This window comes from Agelaius tricolor, unplaced genomic scaffold, assembly GCF_023055355.1.
Source record: "Agelaius tricolor isolate 1412-34295 unplaced genomic scaffold, bAgeTri1.0.p SCAF_81, whole genome shotgun sequence".
Classification (NCBI taxonomy): domain Eukaryota; kingdom Metazoa; phylum Chordata; class Aves; order Passeriformes; family Icteridae; genus Agelaius; species Agelaius tricolor.
In genome coordinates, this window is record NW_027269341.1 from 508,841 (window position 1) to 526,566 (window position 17,726).

At 49.0% G+C, this 17,726-nt stretch overlaps 1 pseudogene; it reads left to right on the top strand.

Moving 5' to 3' along the window:
• The first annotated feature begins 577 nt into the window (after positions 1 to 577).
• Positions 578 to 17,641, top strand: LOC139585493 (serine/threonine-protein kinase PAK 3-like; annotated as a pseudogene).
• The last annotated feature ends 85 nt before the right edge of the window (positions 17,642 to 17,726 follow it).

The window sequence follows — 17,726 nt, forward strand, 5'->3', positions numbered from 1 at the left end:
CAGTGGGCACCGTGCCCTGCCCAGCCGGGGCTCTCTGGCACAGAGCAGCAGCAGCGCCAGCGCCGTTCAGCTGCTCCTGCCTTGGCTTCCCTGGGACACAGGAGCCTCTGGAAATCAGCACCGCCAGCCGCGTTCCCAGCTTGGAGCAGCTGCTGCTGGCGGGCAGATGCTGCCAGTTCCACTGCTGCCAAAGGGGAAGAAAGGCAGAGCAGGGGAAGAGATGTACATACACAGCAGCCCTGGGAACATCCAATAAACATGCAGATATATGGGGTGATTGGTTAGGAATTACTTCAGCTGCTACGCCAATAGTGCTTTCTCTCCTGGTTCTGTACAATGCTTTGGGCCATTTTCTTGGTCTGGTTTCCTTTGCTTGGGTCCCATCTGAATGCTCACTTGGGGTACAGGCTGTAGGTGCTTGGGGCACTCTTGGAGTTCCTCTTGGATCCCTTGAACAACAGGGTTTGGCCCACGGGGGGAGTTTGTGCTGCTTTGTGTCAGAGGAGAACTTCCGAGGCCATTTTGTGTTTGCTGTAGGGGAGGTTGGTTACTGCTTTGCATAAATTCACAGACTAACATGCTTTGTGATGCTTTGCTTTGTCATACTTTGCTTTGTGATATCAGGGCATGGTTGCCACATCGTCGTGGTGACATCAGAAGGTTGCCTTGTTGCACGGAAGGCCTCAGTGCCAGAGCAGCCCTAGGGCTTGCTGAGATCAGGAGCATCCTCCTGATTGTGGCCTTTGTCAGTGTGTAGCTGCACACTGACAGGAGTCTTGGCTTTTGTAGTGTTGGGGTAAACTTGAACAACAGTGCTACAATGATTGAGCAACTCGCTGCTGCAGTTTGCACCATGTATGGCACTGTTTATTCCGCCTATTTCATGACTAGCCTGGCAAGTAAGTAGAGGTTTCAACTCTATTTAGGTTAGGGTGTAAGCTAACCTGGCTTTTGCATGTCTTCCTGCTCTTTCTTAGTGACTGGGTTGATTTTGAAAGAGAAAGAGCATTAGGATGCCAGTGGTTTGGTAAAGCTCCTGTCAGGGCGTTCAGCTAAAAAGGGGGTGCCTGTAGCCACAGGGGCAGCATTTGCAAGGGAACCTGCAGGGCTTCCGTTCCCTCCAGGGAGAGTCTGTGGCAGCAGAGTCTGTCATTTCCTCAGTTTGCTGGATCAAGCAGGACAACTTCCAAAATGCAGACTGGGAGGCCTTCTCAGAAGGCCTTCTAAAGACTTTGTAGTTCTCCCCAGAACTGAGGGACAGCTTCTTTTATTCTAAATTTTGTAATGAAAGGATTTGACTGTCTATTTTGACCCTTGACTGAGTGCTAAAATAGTGATTCCCTTTGCAGTGAAGTGCAAACTCTAAAGCCATGAGTGTCTGCTCCTGAGCCCTGGAGCTGCTGCTGTGCTGTTTCACAGTAGAACTGCCACAGCTCAGGGGCATTTTGGGGAAGCTTTTCTGGGTGACTGTTTTCAGCAACTTAATGGGAATTAGTGCATGCAACTTCTGTTTTTTAAAAAAGTACCTGAAAGACAAGAGAACAAGAGCTGCTTTATCTGTTGAACAGAACAGAAGCATGGAGTGTTGAAGAACAATTTGCGTTTTCTTGATCACGTTTGTATTCATTTACTGGCTAAACAGGCCGAAGTGTAGGCACAACCAAGATTATTGTCCTGATCTCTTGCTGGCTGTGTGAAAGAAGTATGTCACGTGGAGGGATGTTGATAAAGAAAAATACTCTCTGTTTGGGTTGACTTCTTCTCTTCTGTGGGATTCAGCAGCCCAGGCAGTTTTCTCACAGCCCTTGTTCATTTTCCCTTGCCCACTCCAGATCACATGATCCGTGTATTCAGAGGTGCTGATCCTGAGGTGAGTGAGAAAGGAACATTTCATGTTCCTGGTGCTTAAGAATTGTAGAGCAAGCTGTGAGCTTGGCCTGTGGCCGCAGAGTGTAGAGGGCCAGCTGGGTAGGCTGAAAGAAAATCCATTTCCATGTCTGCAGCAGCAATAACAAAGGCATTGCTGGCTTTTTCCTGATTTTCCATTTCAGAACTTTCAAGGAATGAAAAGCTCATTTTGCAGAGAGAATGTTGCTTCTTGATAGTAGCCAGGGCATAATGTCTAATTCAGAACTATTAGCAATTCTGTTGAATTAGCCCATTTAAATTCAGTCACAGTGACTTAGAATCCCATTGTTCTCAAAGTTTCTGATTTGTCCTTAGTACAGCTGGTTGTAGAAATAGAGCTGAATAGAATAAAGTGCTGAATAGAAATAAGGTTATAAATTATAGGTAACTTTCTGTCCCTCACACTGCTGTTTGTCCACAGATCACAGAACCAACAGCAGTCTCTCCTCTGGCTCCCTCTGCTCATGGAAAGGAGGCCAAAGAGGAGGCAAATGAGGTGGATGAGCGCCAGCCTCCAGCTGTGGTCACACCACAGCCTGACCATTCTGAGCCAGTAAGTGCCAGTTGTGTGTGCTGCTGTCTTTGGTGCAAGGCAGAGCTGCAAGTTTCTGACCAGCCGGCACTTGCTGTGGCTGGCTGAGGATGCTGAGTGCTGGAGTCCTGCCAGGACCTGGTGATTGCCCCCAGCCTGTGACAGCTGGACAATGGGCTTTGATCTGTCATGCTTAGGCAGCAGCTTCCTGGCATTTGGACAGGGGCCAGCCTGGAGCATGAATGCTGCCTGATCCCAGAGCAGGGAGCATGTCAAAGACACTGTGCTCAGCCTTGTCAGATACACAGGGGACACTGTGGCGTGGAGGGACCTGTCCCCCTGCACAGACTGGCCAAGTAGCTGCAGGCACAAAAAAATGCTGATCTGACCACACAAGCTCTTTGTGGTGCTTTGTCCCCACAAACTTCTTGGGTGTGCTTACTTGGGACTATTTCAGAGACACGCTGGGGATGTAGAGCTGCTGCTTGAAGTCAGGGATTTTGGTGCCTTTGTTGTCAGGTTGCTCTTCTGCCTCTTCAGGCAGAGCAGCCAGTAGCAGAGCAGATAGGTGCTCTGAGTCTGCCTGTTTCTTGGTCTTTGATAAGCTGCAAGGAGATGACTGTGTTGTCCATGAAGCTGGGGGGGGCATTCTTGTCTAGTGTGGCAAAAGAAACAAAGTGAGTAGTTCTGAACCCTTCTTCTGAGGCAAAAACCAGACATTGCATGTGTCTGTTGATACCTTCTATTGTGTAGTTTGCTTTGAAAACTGCATTGGAGCCTGGAGTGGGAGCAAAGCTGCAAGTCCTTGACTGCTGTCTTGTAATGCTAAAACCAGGATGTACACCTTGCAATGATGCCTGCTGTATCTGAAGTGAAATGGGCACCTTTGTGGCTGGGGAGCTGCGTGGGCCAAAAGGACGCAGGGCTGGCGGCCTTGAGCCGCTGAAGATGAGGCAGCGTGTGGCCAGGGGGCCAAGAAGGGCCAGGGCACGGTGGCCATGTCAGCAGCAGGGGGGCAGCAGGAGCAGGGCAGCGAGCGTGGCCTGTGCTGGGCAGCGCTGCGGCCACCGCTGCAGTGCTGGGTGCAGCTGTGGGCCCTGGGAAGCAGAAAGTCCTTGAGGGGCTGCAGCGCGTGCACAGAAGGACAGGGGAGCTGGGCAAGGGGGTGCAGCACAAGGCCAGCGAGGAGGTGCTGAGGGAGCTTTAGCCTGGACAATGGGGGCTCATGAGGGACCTTCAGGCAGACTTCCATAGATCCCTGCCTTAGATCCAGAGATCCAATGCTCAGCACAAGGGCTGTTTCCCTGCCAAACATCCCTTCACTGCATCCAAGTGCTTTAGACACTGGAGTAGGTAACACTTTCATATTTTGTTTGTTTATTTGTTTGTTTGTTTGCTAGAAGGAGAAGCCTTGTGTAATTTCTCCTTCTCCAGGGAGCAAGGGAGCTTTTGCTCAATCTTTCCTGCCCTTTTCCAGCACTGTCAGAAACACATCACTTTCAGGTTAACGGCTCCCGTGTCTTTTGGCAGCCCAGGGAATCAGTGTGTGTTGTATTTGGGAATTGAGCAGGAAATCAATGCCCTTGCATTCCAGCTGGTGCTCAGAGATTAGAGGAGCTGGGAGGGGCTGGGCTGCATTTCTGATTCCAGCCACTTTAGCACCATCAGTGTGCTCGAGTCCAAGAGAAGAACTTGCCCGAGCACAGATGCACAAAGAGTGCAGTTCCCAGTGCAACGCTCTGGGTCTGATTGCATTCCATAAGGACCCACACGCTCCAGATTCCCCAAGAGTGTGGGTTACTGAAGCAACAGGAGAGCAAGTTCAGGATGGCTGCAGATTGGGGCACTGCTACCGAGTGTTGATGTGTGTAGCGACAGAAAGGACAGTGACCCCCAGGTGGTGAATAATGTGCTTTGACTCTATGATTTAGAAGGTTAAACAAATGCTTTCTTAAGCTATGTTATATCACACTAGTACTATATTAAAACTATACTAAAGAGATACTATACTAAAAAGCTACTAAAGAAAAACTTGTGACTGTCTCCAGACAGTCATGACACAGCTTTTATCTAATTGGCTAATCAAGCTAAACAGCTATCACTAAAATCCAATTAACAAATCACTTTCAGTAAACAATCACTAGAACACATTCTACATGTACTAAACAACAAGAACAGCAAGTAGAGATAATAATTGTTTTCTCTTCTTCTCTAAGTTTCTCACTACCTCCCCTTAAAAAAAACCTAGGAGAGAGAATTATATCTCTCTGTGTTCAAAGAATGTAAATACCACAGTACAGTAAAGAGAGATTATAAAAGTGAGATCTGTCTGTCTATCTATCTATTTGAATCTTCCTGGCTCTGCTCCAAAGCAGTGGAAGATGCAAAGCTCACCTAAAGGCATCCCTTCAGGAGAGGAGTAGAGACAAGTTCCATTGACTGATCCTGAGCAGGCAGAGATGTTTCCCCCTCCAGAGATGGTTGTTTTTTCCCCTCATGTTTTCCTACTCCAGCCTTTTCTGACCTGAAGCCTTCTTTTTATCCTTTAAATTTTTGCATGTCCTAAGGGAGTGGAACTATCCCATGCTGTAGTTGGGGTCTGGTGACTTTGCCCATACATGCATTACATGACACATGGTTTCCTTCGCTGGCATCCCCAGGGCTGTGTAAGTGCATTTGTTAATGGGGCCTTATGAGAAACTCTGTTACTGCTGGTCAGAATTCTCAGTTGACAAAAGAGGGAGAAGAAACACCTTGGTCCTCCTCCATTTACTCAGATGGCCATAGAGGTTCTCTGACTTCCATCAGAGATCTTTGCATGCATGCTTATCTCCTGAATGACCCCATTTTCTAACAAGAGTGTAGATGTCAGGAAGGAGGAATGCTGGTGCAGGCCTGAAGGGAATGTGAACTCCAGAAGTGTCTCTCACAAGGAGTGAGCTCACCCAGGAAGCCACCTGCAGGGCCAGGATGGAGCTGTGGGACAGGGCGGGGTGTCAGTCACCACTGAAAGACAAAGAGGACATGGCAGAAGCAGAGGGAGGCCCTCACCAGACCCTTGAGAAATGCCACACCTTCCCTGTCAGCTGCCTGAGAGGCTGTTGGAGCTTCAGCCCCAGATGGCCCCTGATTGTAGGGCCAGGGTCACTTTGGAATCTGTGCCTCCCCACGGGCAGAGAAGGACCCAGCAGAGCAGCAGCACAGTGCTTTGGGAGCGTGTGAGCCCAGCAGTCTTTGAGTCTTGGCCCACAAAGGTCGTACGGGAAGGTGAAACCCATCTTGTCTTGCTTTCTGTGCAGGTGCTTCTAGAGAAAGAGCAGGAGCAGACTGCCTTATCTGAGATGCCATGCCAGATTCAGGGAGAGCTGTTCCCTGCCCGAGAGCAGGAAGAGCAGCTCAGGCAGCAGGTGGAAGAGCCACAGGAGAATGGCCAGGTAAGCCTGACTGGCCAGGGGACAGAGGGAAGGGCAGGAAGAGGGGCATAAACCAGAGCTCCTGGGACTGAGGAGGCCAGGAAGTCCCACAGGCACTGAAAGGACAGAGCCTTGGAATCTGCAGAGACCAGCACCGGGACAGGATGGTTACAGTGGAAGCAGAGCTGGGGAGGGAAGCAGAAAGAAGGGGCTGAATAAATGTGATTTTGAGGCTAAAAGAGGGAAAAGCTGATCTTGATGGCAGCTCTCAGTCACTTGCTCTGCTTTTGTGTGTACAGAACATCAAGGCACAGCCACAAGCAGAGCTGCCTGAAGCTCAGAGTGACATCATGGCAGCAAAGAGGAGGAATGAAGACATCCAAGAGGAGAAGAATCTCCCTATGCAGAGGGGCAATCAACAAAAACAGGTGAATGAAGGAATGGCAGCCACTCCACGCATGAAAGAGAGTCCTTTCCGTTGTTGTTTACAGAAAATTGATGAACAGGTGCAGGCACAGCTGCAGGAAACTGAGGCTAGGATCAAGGCAAGGAAGAAGAGGCTAGACGAAAAAATTAAAATCATCAAAGAGAAAATTAATCGCCTCCTTCAGGAACAAAAGGCTCTAGAAAAGCAAGTGAGTGAAACAGCAATAGCCACTGCAGTCACCCAAGGGGTGGTTTCTGCCCTCCTTGCCTTTCCAGTGCAGAGCAGCAGGGGGTGGGTGATGCCTCTGAGGCCATCCTGATGAGGCCTCTGTCAGAGCTGCTCTGAAGGGCACTTCCTGGTCTGCTGAATCTCAGCTGATGCTCTAGACAGTGGCATTACTCCCTTGGCCATTTAGCCAGCACTCATCCGAATGAGCTCCTGCTGGCTTCTTCCAGGTGACCTTGTTTCTTGAGGTGTTTTTGCAGGTGAACATGGTCACTCACGTAGATCTGGAATACGAGCTACAAGCTGTCTGTATCCCTTGTGAATCTGCTCCTGTCCTTTTCTTTACTTTCTTCCCAGTCGATGACTCCTGGCTGACGGGGACAAGCTGTAGTCTCTGACTGCTTTGTTCTGTTTGACTTGAGGTGGAAGTGTTGCCATCCTACCTGGCAGCCTGCAGAGAGTTCCAGCAAATGACGGGCAACCAAGAGCCCCGAGGCTGGCATGAGGCCCAGGAACTGAACCATCCAGAGATGCTGCAGGATGAGCACATCCCGAGGAAGGTGCAGAAAAAGAGAATTTCATGGCAGGAGGTAGAACATTAGAATGAGGAGCTGCAAATGTATCTGCAGACCTAGGAGGGGGAAAGGAGTCTTTGGGAGGAAGTGGAGCGGTCGTTGCTGCAGTCATCCTTTAGAACAAGAAACTGGCTATGACCTCGAGTAAAACCAGCCTTTGGTTTTGACCATTTGGTTTCACAAGTGGACATCCAAAGCAATCCAGTTGAAGAGCTCTGCATGTGGCTGACAGCAGCTTCCTAAGGGCTTGCATTTCAAATGGCAATCTCTCTTGCATTTCAGGGCAATCTCTGCCACACCTTCCTGACATAAACTCATTTCTTGTCTCAGATCTACACCGACTCTGACACTGAAGCTGCTGCAGAAGCAGCAGTGCTGTCCCAAGGAGCCTTTGCTCTCCAGCTGAAGAAGTGGAGCCTGAGCACTTGGTTCACCTCCCGTGCTGACCCAGCTGCTGCTCAGCAACAGGAGATGGCGGGTGACTCCCTGGAGCAACTGAGTGCGTCTGGTATCTTTGTTATCTGAGGGACAGTGTATTGTGTGCACGTGTCAGCATAGCTGTACCAAAGGGTTCTCCTCGGTTTAGTGTCACAGAAGTGCTGGCGTTGCTCCGAGGCAGCAAGAGAGAGCTCTGGGTGTTCCTGCTGCCTCTGAGGGCAGCTTAGACTGGCTGGAGTTTGCCTGGGCTTCCCTCTCTGCCAAAAGCAGAAGCAGGGATTGTTCCTGGATCAGCAGAAGGCTGTGACTGCTTGAGTCCTAGCCACTGGCAGAAGCTCTGCTGAGATCAGTCTCTAGGAGAACACATCAAGCCCTTTGTGATTCTGCAGCACAACCCAATGAATCTGCTTCTTGCCCTTAACAGCTGCCAGTGCTGTGCTCTCAGAGAAGATCTGGTAGGGTTGAGAAGAGAGCCCAGTGGATTCTGTGTCTACCATCACCTGTTGGGACAAAAAGGGCACTGATCTGCGCCTCGGTGTGGCTGATCTCAAAGCCCATCCTGCTGTGTCCTGAATGGGGGCAACAGCTTGTACAGGGCTCAGGCTCACTCTGGCTTCTTCCAGTCAGTGCCTGTCAGTGCTCATGCTTGGGCTTTGCCAGCCTTGTTGTGGTCGCTGCCCTGCCCCTGAGGGCTGGTGGGAGTGCAGAGGCTGGAGCCTTCCTTAGCTGGGAGGGTCCCGCTGCTGCCCGGCTGCTGCAGCGCGGAGCTGCCTGAGGCAGCAGCCCCTTCTCTGGGCCGGCTGCTGCGTCGCACGGCCCGGACTCACAAGAGGGTCAGCATCTCCTCTGGGCAGCTCTCTGTGTCACAGGGCGCCTGAGGAGCACTGCTGTCCTCTGTGCCCATGCCCGCCGTGCCGAGTTGGGAGGATGGGGACGTGTGCGGTGCCGAGAGGGCGAGTGCAATGGGAGCGACTGATCCGCGCTGTCGGGGTGGAGAGAAGCGGCGTGGTTCTTCACGCGGGGCACGGGCAAGGGCGTCTTTGAGCTCAGCCTGCTCATAAAGGGTGAGGGCCCTGATGCTGAAAGCCCCGTCAGGATTGCTTCTAGCATGAGCTGCTCTGGTTTACAAACGCAGAGGCATTCTTCTGGCAAACTGCTGCAAGCTGGAAAAGATGGGAACACTTGGCAATAATTCCTCCTGTTCTGAACTTGACATCTGTTCAGAGGAATTGATTCTAGATGTCCAGGTGCATTTAATCTTAGCAAGTAGGAAACCTTTTCTAAATCTCACAGTGTTTATTCCCAAGAAAACAAAGGCACTGTTAGTTCCAGCTCTCCTTAATGTTTCTAGATGACAAACTTACTTGCCTTGGTAGGTGTTCTCTTCTGGTCTCAGTCTCTGAATGTATCTCCCTGTGCTTCCCTGTGTGTCTGCTGTCAAGAGGTCTCTCACTTCAAAGGATGCTAGAAATCAGTCTCTGTGCCAGCCACTTGTGCTGTGGACCTGCTGTTCTTTTCTTGTTGTTCCAGTTCCTGTTCCTGTTGTTGTTAGCCAGCTGTCCACAAAGGGAGGGTTCAGAGCCCCAGACAGTGGGGCTGCCTTTTGTATCTCCTAGAAGCTGGGATCTCTGCTTTAAAGTGAACATCTTGCATTTTGTTTCCCTTAGGGAGAATGGCGAAGATGGAAAATCCTATTATAAAATACATTGAACTGGAAAATATTGGCAGTGGGTGAGTCCAAGCAATGTTAATTTTACCAAACTATGCATCAGGTGTTTTGCTGGTGGAATAGGTATCAAGTGTGAAGTCAGACAAGCTGCAAATGTGTTCAGGCACTGGGCTTAGATTGTCAGTGCTGATCAGAATTTCTAAGTGTGCTCAGAAGGCATTGTCAAAGACATCTCCATGCTTCCAGTGTCCTGCAGGTCTTAGGCATTTACAGCACAGATCTCCTGCGTGGGCTGGCTTTCACTGCAAGATCTAAATGGCTTCTCCTTTCTCTGCTTCTGTTTTGTTTCTAGGACTTTTGGAGATGTTTGTAAAGCACTCGACACTGCCACAGGAGGAGAGGTAAATGTCAACAGCACCTGCAGACTCTGCTGCACTCGAGGGCTTTCCCTTCTGGTGTGAGCTGTGGCTGGAGCTTTGGGCAGAGCTGTGCTGAAAAGGCACAAGAAGCACAGACTGGTGCCAGCCCGCAAAATGCATTTGGGACTTTGTCCTCCTCAGCTGCCGGAAGGAAGGCACGGAGGGCAGCGGTTCCTTTCAGAGAAGGACGCGCTCACTCGCTCTCCATTGCTGAAACAAAGGTGGTGCCTTCGAGCACCTCACTGCTCTTTGGGGCTACAGCTTCAGAGTCCTGAATTCTCATTTCTGGCTGCCAGCAAATACATCTGAAAGTTACTGGTGGTTCCTTAGCCACCTGCTGCACTTGGGAACTGCACACAGGGAGAGATCTGCAAGGCGTCCCTGAAAGCCCTAAGCCCTGCCCATAGCCCAAGATGTATCCACAGAGTTTTAAGGCATGGATTGCTTCTTCTGAGTCGCAAACAAAGCAGCAGAGAGTGTGGTCAGAGCTTTGTGGGTGATAACTGAGACACTGCTGTTACCAAGTGGTCAAGGCAAAATGTCAGTGGCCCCACGTGTCCTGTAAGTGGCTCCCAAGGGAGCAGAGAAATGGGCTGTTGGAACATCAGTTCCTAATTACTGCAGTGCCTAATCACAAGGCAGTTTGGCACAGCTCAGCTGTGTCATTGCAAAATCACTCGCTCCATGTGTCTTGTGGTCTCGTGCCACCAACCTCTCAAGTTACTGATTTTCAATGTCATTTTAGGTGGCCATAAAGAAAATACATCTTCAAGGACTGAGGAAGAAGGAACTAAAAGTCAATGAACTCATGGTCATGAAGGTGAATAGGAATCCCAACCTGGTCAATTGTTTAGACAGGTGAGTTGTGCTTTTGTCCCATGAATGTTTGTTCACATATTGCAAACATGCAAGGTAAAATCCCACTTTGGTCACTGGCAGAAAATAGAGCTGTAATTATTGGCTAATTATAACTGCTCTTTTCATCTCCAGTGGATGGGAAGAGATTGCATTTTGTCTGCATGAGTCTTCGCTGGCACATGGTATTGGAAAATTGTTCAAAAACCCGGATGAGTCGTGTCTTACTAAATCAATGATCTCTATATTCACAGCCACCACTTTGTTTTGGAGCTTGATTTTTTTCAAGTGTCTTCTTAGGTCCAGGTAAACTAACAAGGATTTCCCTTGGATTGTTGCCACTGTTTTCCATTGCTATGCATGCCAGGAAGACTAGGTGCTTTTTTCCAGAAACACCATGCGTGACAGGTTTTTTATCTGGGCTGTTACTAAACTGCACATTTTGCTTGCTGCCCATCTAAGACATCTCCTTTTTCACAGCTGTGCCTTTCTCCTTGAGACTGCACGGATGGCAAACAAAGCACAGCCAAGAGGGAATGTCTATTCCTTTATTTTGTCTTTGTCTCAAAGGGACCTGAAAAGAAGAATCAACCCGTCTTTTCCACACAGCAACCTAGCCATGTACATTCATCTCCACGCCCTTGTTTCCTTCTTTCAGCTACCTTGTGGGTGAGGAGCTCTGGCTGGTTATGGAGTACATGGATGGAGGCACTCTGAGCAATGTCATCAGCAAGACCTACCTGTCTGAAGATGAGATGGCAGCCATCAGTCGGGAGGTCAGCAATCCCATCCGTGTTTCCAAGGGCTTGGGCAGGATTGTCTGGGAAACAGGGGCTCAGAGCTGGAGTGATTTCCTGTGCCAAGCTTTGTTTCTGTGTTGCTGCTATTCTATGGGCAAGTAAAAGCATCTCAAGTGAAAGGCCTGCCAGTGCCCCTGCACTCCCTGTACTCAGTGCCAGTACTCTTATCTCCTGCTGTTGTATTCTCGCTCTGTCTCTTGTATTTGTATTTGCTGTTCTCCACCTTGCCTCTCTAAATGTTTGCCTGGAGTCTGTCTTCACTGCATTCCTTGCCTGTAAAAGCAAAGGTGCTGGTGGCAGGATTTGAAATGATCAGCAAAGAAAAAAGACTCATGTCTCACAGTCCTCCGCTGAAAAGGATAGTAGTGCAGCCAAAATGCTCTTTGCTCCCGGAAAGTGACTGGTGGGATACTTCCAAGCCTGTGCTGAGGCCAGCAAGAAAATCTTTGTCATGCAGCCTCCCACCCAAAAGTGATCCGCTTCACACCAAAGGGAGGGACTTTTCCTTTCAAAACCCCTCCTTTGTCCTCTGCATGGAAAAAGCACGTCCACTGCAGCAGGAGTCATCCTGGCTGGTTTGCAGGGCACAGCCTACAACAGCAGGTGCTGTTGCTCTTTCAAAAGCTGACGTGCCTTTCCTTAGAAAGGTCCTGCTCTGCAAGTGTTGGAGCAGCAAGCTCTTCCTCTCAGTGGCCATTACTGTTCTGCCATTACTCCCCATTCCCCTGGAGAGGGAATCTTTTAGATTCTTTGTTTCCTTTCTTGTGTGATGAAATCACATCACTCATTTTTGCCCTCCTGTTTCTGTTTTCTCGCTCAGTGCCTGCAAGGACTGCATTTTCTGCACTCAAACCGCGTCATCCACCAAGATGTGAAGAGCTGCAACATCCTTCTCAAAACCGACGGCTCTGTCAAGCTGGGTCAGTATATTCTTGGTCAGGTGCAGCGTTCCAGGGATGTGGGTGTGGGGCTGCTTGGAGTGACTGCCAGCTCCCCAGAAATGGTGCTGGTGGCAGTGCAGGGACCCCTGCTGCGAGCTGAAGGCACAGTTGCAACGTGCACAGAGGTATAAGGAACCACAAGCAGTCAAGAGTGGCGTTGCTCTGTGTGTGTCCCTTCCAGACAGAGGGAGCTACAATCTAAAGCTTCAGGGGCATAAAGTCCACTGCTGTGAGCAGCCTTAAGAAACCTGGGTTTTTTTGGAAACGGCCAATTTCATACTCCCTTGGCTAAAGCCCCAAGGAAATCGAGCGTGCACAGTTCTCCAGGAGATTCAACAGCACATTCTTAGCCTGAGAGTGGGGAATTCTTTTGCTTGGTTTCCTAATTGGAGCTGGCTTTCATGGTTTGTTGTTTTCTCCACAGCTGACTTTGGCCTCTTTGCTCAGCTCACCCCTGAGCAGGGCAGACGGAGCTGCGTGGCCAGCACTCCTGGGTGGCTGGCGCCTGAAGTGGTGACAGGTCAACCATATGGCCCCAAAGTGGACATATGGTCTTTGGGAATCGTGGGCATCGAAATGGTGGAACGAGAAGTTCCTCACTGGAATGCAACTCCTGTCTTGGTAAGGTGCAAATACTCACCGATCCCACTGTCTTTCTCACCTGTCCCATGTTCTGTGTGCCATTGGACAAAATCCCATTGCCATCTGCTGGAACCACTTCCACCAAGGTCTCCTTCTAAAAATGCCCCTGCAACACATCAGCATCTGCTGTAGCTTTGGTTGTATCAGAAAGGGAAGTGGCAGTTCAGAAACCTAACCAGTTCAGAAACCTGCCATTTTGGCCTCCAGCCATGCCTGACATTTCTCACTTGTTTTTTGAACAATGTTGGAACTCTGTTTCTGAAGGACAAGAATTTTTCAGTGGAGAGGGTAGACATGTGATAAATATCCTGAGAAATGGAGGTTAGACCTTCCCAGTTTCAATTTTATAGAAAACATAAGAAAAAAAGGAAAAAGAAAAGTAAACAAAAAAGAAAAAGAGAAAAAACCTACTACCAAAGCAATGCCCAAGCAGTTCTGCTTGCTTTCTCATTTTTGAAACACAGCTCTTCTCTTCCATTCTGTAGCATCTTTTCCAAATGCTGTGGGTCTTCGAAACTTTCAGGCTTTCAAGTCATCTGTACATGGTTCAGTCATGTGTGTGGGTGGCCTGGATAAGTTTAGGATGTGTTTTTCTCCGACTGCAGTTAGAATTGTTTGCCAAACCCTTGGCTGTTTCTTGGTACTTTAACAAGTTGATGAGCTTGCAGGCAGGTGCCTGGGCTGGGATCCAACGTGGGCAGTTGACACCGGTGCTGTGTTTCTTTACCACAGGAGCAGGGCCATCCCTGGCCTGCACAGTTCTAATGACAGGGAGGACTCCAGCTCCCCACCATGGCCAGTGGCTGAGCTCAGCTGAGAGTCAGGATAAAACCCTCTTTGTCACCTCTGGTGATGTGGGAAAAGGAAAGAAAGCCGCAAAAATTATTTGTACACAAGGGGAGTGCATTGCCATTTCTGGATTTGAAATTCTCCTTTGGGTTAAAGAGGATAATAGCAAAGTCTCTTTGGTCACCATCTATTTCAGTGCCACAAGCACAGAGTTATCGTTACAGTGGTGGGCATTTTTATGGAGACTCCAAGGCCTCTTGCCATTCATATTTTTGTCTATTTGAGATGGATTCTGCAAGTTGAGGTTTGGAACTTGGAACTTGGAACTTGATAGTTCCAAGTTGGTGTCCTATGTTTCTAAATACCATCTTGCAAAAGCAGAATGAGCTCTGTCCCTCTGACTTGTCAGCATGTTAGAGCTTGGTTCCACACGAACCACACTGGATAACGATCAGCCAATGTCTTGCCAATCTACACTGTAATTCCTTGGCCTGAGGAGTATCAGAAAGACCTGCTGAGCTCCATGGACACTGTCAGCTGCATGGAAGTGAGCATCCTTGGCCTTGCTGAAGAAACTGGAGCTCAGCTTAGGTTAGATGCTCTTGAGCAGGAGAAAGGCTGGGATCGTCAGGTGTTTCCAGAGGCCTGCGTGCCCAGAGGGACTGAGCTCTGGGGAGCAGCTGGATGTTTCTGCACATCATGGAAAGGGATTGCCAGACAGCTCAAGCCTCACCACAGGCAAACACTCCCCAGCTCTTCTCAGGCAACATTTGCTTTGGGTTTCAAGTTGTTCCCACTTGTCTGTCTGTGAAGATGCCCCTAAAACCACAAGGCAAGCCTCTCAGAACTGGTGTTACATTTCCAGAAATGAAGAAAAGAAGCCCAAACACAAGAAAGTTGCTAAGGCACCGGTTTTTAGAGAGGAACTTACCCCACTGTGCAGTTTCTTCTCACTGGGAAACATGCTTCAAACTGGGGCATGAGGGTGTAAAGGCCACAGAGTCTCTTCTGCTTCTTGTGCAGTGCTGCTGAAACACTCAGTGATCGTGTTTCTCTCCTAGCCCAAGCCATATTCTGCACGTCACCAAGCCAGAGCCTGGTGATGTGGAGAGCCTGCCAAAACCTCCCATTTGTTTCCTGGCACTTTCTGGGATGGGCCTACCATTAATGCATTGACTTGAGTAGCCAAATGAGTAGAGGGTGACCGTAGGGATGGAACCTCTCCTTCTGATTTGACCATGAAAAGTTTTTCTTTTCCATGTAAGGAAAGCAGAAATTTTCAGGCTGCTGAGAGACAGAGCTGCAGGTGGCTCCTGTGTGTCCAAGGAGGCGTTTTCATCCCAGTACATTTGTGCATGCATCTTAATGTGTCTGTGTTGAAGATGAGATTCCAAATGTTTGTTTCCTTACCTGAGGAGCACCTGGTGGATTTCCTTTCTTTCCTTCCAATTCCCATTGTTTTCAAGAACAAAGCAAAAAGCTTGATTAGTTTTGTTTTATGGCAGCTGCTCTTAAGGGACCAAGAAGCACTGCAGAGATACTTTTCCATGTACTAACCCTTGGATATAGTAGAGTTAGTATAGCAAAGTCCTTCTTCCAAAAAGCCTCTCAAGCTGGTATGAATCTTCAGGGAAGGAAATGTGCTTGTGGTGATGTAGTTCCCACTAACTAGGTCAGTCAATGAAATCAGCTGCCAAGGCAAGATCTGTGGGATGTTGGAAAAGCTGTGGCTGCATCGGAGTTTGGGTTTTTGGTTGGTAAAGGAAAGTCATCTCTGGGTCTCTGCCAGGGCAGAAACTGCCACTGCAGAGTGGAGCTTAATCAATGGGACCCAGGAGAGCAGTTACAGATAGGAAAGAAGCAGGTATAGCCTGGTGTCTCCTTTTTCCCCAGCCTCAACTCCTGATAGCCACAGGAGGAAGACAAAAGCTGCAGCAGCCCAACCTATTCTCATCTTGCCTGCGTGACTTCCTGAGCTGCTGCCTGCAGAGAGACGAGGCGCAGCGCTGGTCTGCCAAGGAGCTCCTGCAGGTAAAATGTGAAGGGGCTGCAGGTGAAACAGGGTCTGAGGGATGGGCTCCTCCTCCACTCAAGTCCAAGGCATCAGATGAGCCCCCTTCCTCCTCACCTCCACTCTTGGTGCTCTTCAAATGAAAACAGTGAGGAATCCTAGACTGGGCTGGGCTGGCAGGGCCCTGTAAAGGTCCTGTGGTGCAAGTGTCCTGCAATGAGCAGGGACATCTTTAAAGAGATCAGGTTGCTCAGAGCCCTTTGCCACCGGAGCTGGAATGGTTGCAGGGATGGGGCACCTACAAGCTCTTGGGGCAAGCTGTGCCAGGGTGGCACCATGCTCCGAGTAAACAAGTTCTTCCTTAGACCTACTCTGATTAGATGCCCTTTGTGTTTAAAAATATTTGTCCATATCCTATTGTAACCGACCCTGTTAAAGATGTCCCCCACTTTCTTCAAAGCTACTCTGAAGTCTTGGAAAGTGGCAATAAAGTCTCCCTGGGGCCTATTCTTCACAAAACTGAATAACTCCACCTCTTCTCCGCATTTCCTGAGCAGAGAGGTGCTCTGTCCTCTGACTGTTTCTGTTGCCCTCTTTTCTAATTTGGTGGAGTGTTCAGTTTTATCCAATGGCAAAAGAATTGAAGCAGAGCAATGCAGGGTACAGAGACATGAAATGGTGGTGGAGGAACCCAAGGAAGCCAGTCCCAGCTGAGCAGTCAGAGATTTGGCTGTGGCAGGAGGGGCTGTGGGGGCTCACTGTGAGCCTCTGAGGGGCCCTGGTTTGTGCCCCCCAGCCCAGCCTTGGAGGTTTCTGGCACGCAAACAGGGACAGCTGGGAGGGACTTGTCCCAGCCCCATCTGCTGCCTGGCACGCTCAAGCAGACGGGAACTGCGCCAGGGTTACTGCCAGGTTGTGTGGCAGAGAGGGAACTGCAGGACCCAGTGCCACTGGGCTGGCCCTGCTGGGAAGGAAGGTGCCATCCAGCACACGAGGGGCAGGGCATGGAAAGACAGACATTGCTTTCTGTCCCTGTGGGAATTAGCACAGTGCCTGTCTTTCAAAGACAGGGACCTATGTGAGTCATTGGAGTTTCCTGAAAGGAAGATAACCCAGGGACAGAAAGCACCATTTCTAGAGCACTGGCAGGGCAAAGATCCCAACAAGATAAAGAAACCTGAATAAATGGATGAGTGGGATTCTGGGCCAGGTTTGCCTGTGATGGCAGGGTCCTGCACATGACTGCTGGGTAGCAGATGGTGCCATTGCTCCTCTTTCTGGGTCTTTTTAGGACCCAGAGCAATCCCAATTGAGCCTGTGAAGCACTGAGCTTGGAAAGTAATGGTTCACTCTTCACTGTTCTTTGTCTTTTTGTTGGTTTTTTTTTGTTTGTTTGTTTGTTTTGGTTTGTTTTGTTTTTTAATTTGTTTGTTTTCTTTTTTTTGTTTTTGTTTTTGTATTTGTTTTTGGTTTTTGGGGTTTTTTTGTGAACAGCATCCATTTGTAACATCAGCCGAGGCTGCATCCACCCTGAGACCACTCATCATCTCAATGAAGAGGAGGATGGAGAAGCAAACAGTGCTATAATCATATCAGGACCATTTTCTCCATAGCCATCTTAGAGTAGGATTTAGAGTAGGACTGTAGAGTAGGATTTAGAGTAGGAGTATATGGAGAAAAGACAAAAGACTCTGCACAATTCAACGTGAATCAAGGACAAGCCGTTTATTGTGCTTCTAAACATAGTTTATAATTAGTTCCTATCCTATAGGTTTCTAAAGACATGCATTGTTTGGTTGGTTGCTGCACTTTGTCCAGCATCTCTTGACTGGTAGCTCTATTTTGTCCTGAGGCAAGCACGCATCTTTTTCTTAATCTAATTGGTAGATGCTGTAAGGGTCATTTTATTTGGGTTGCTACCCCTTTGTCTGTCAGCAACTCTTCTGCTTCACCTTTTTATCCACAAAGTTGAATGCAGCTTTATTAAAAACCTGACCTAGTTCTAGAAGGTTAGTTAGTTTAGTTAGCTCCAGAGGTTAGGCTGGTTCATTTAGTGCCTGTCCATTTTTCTGCAAATACCAC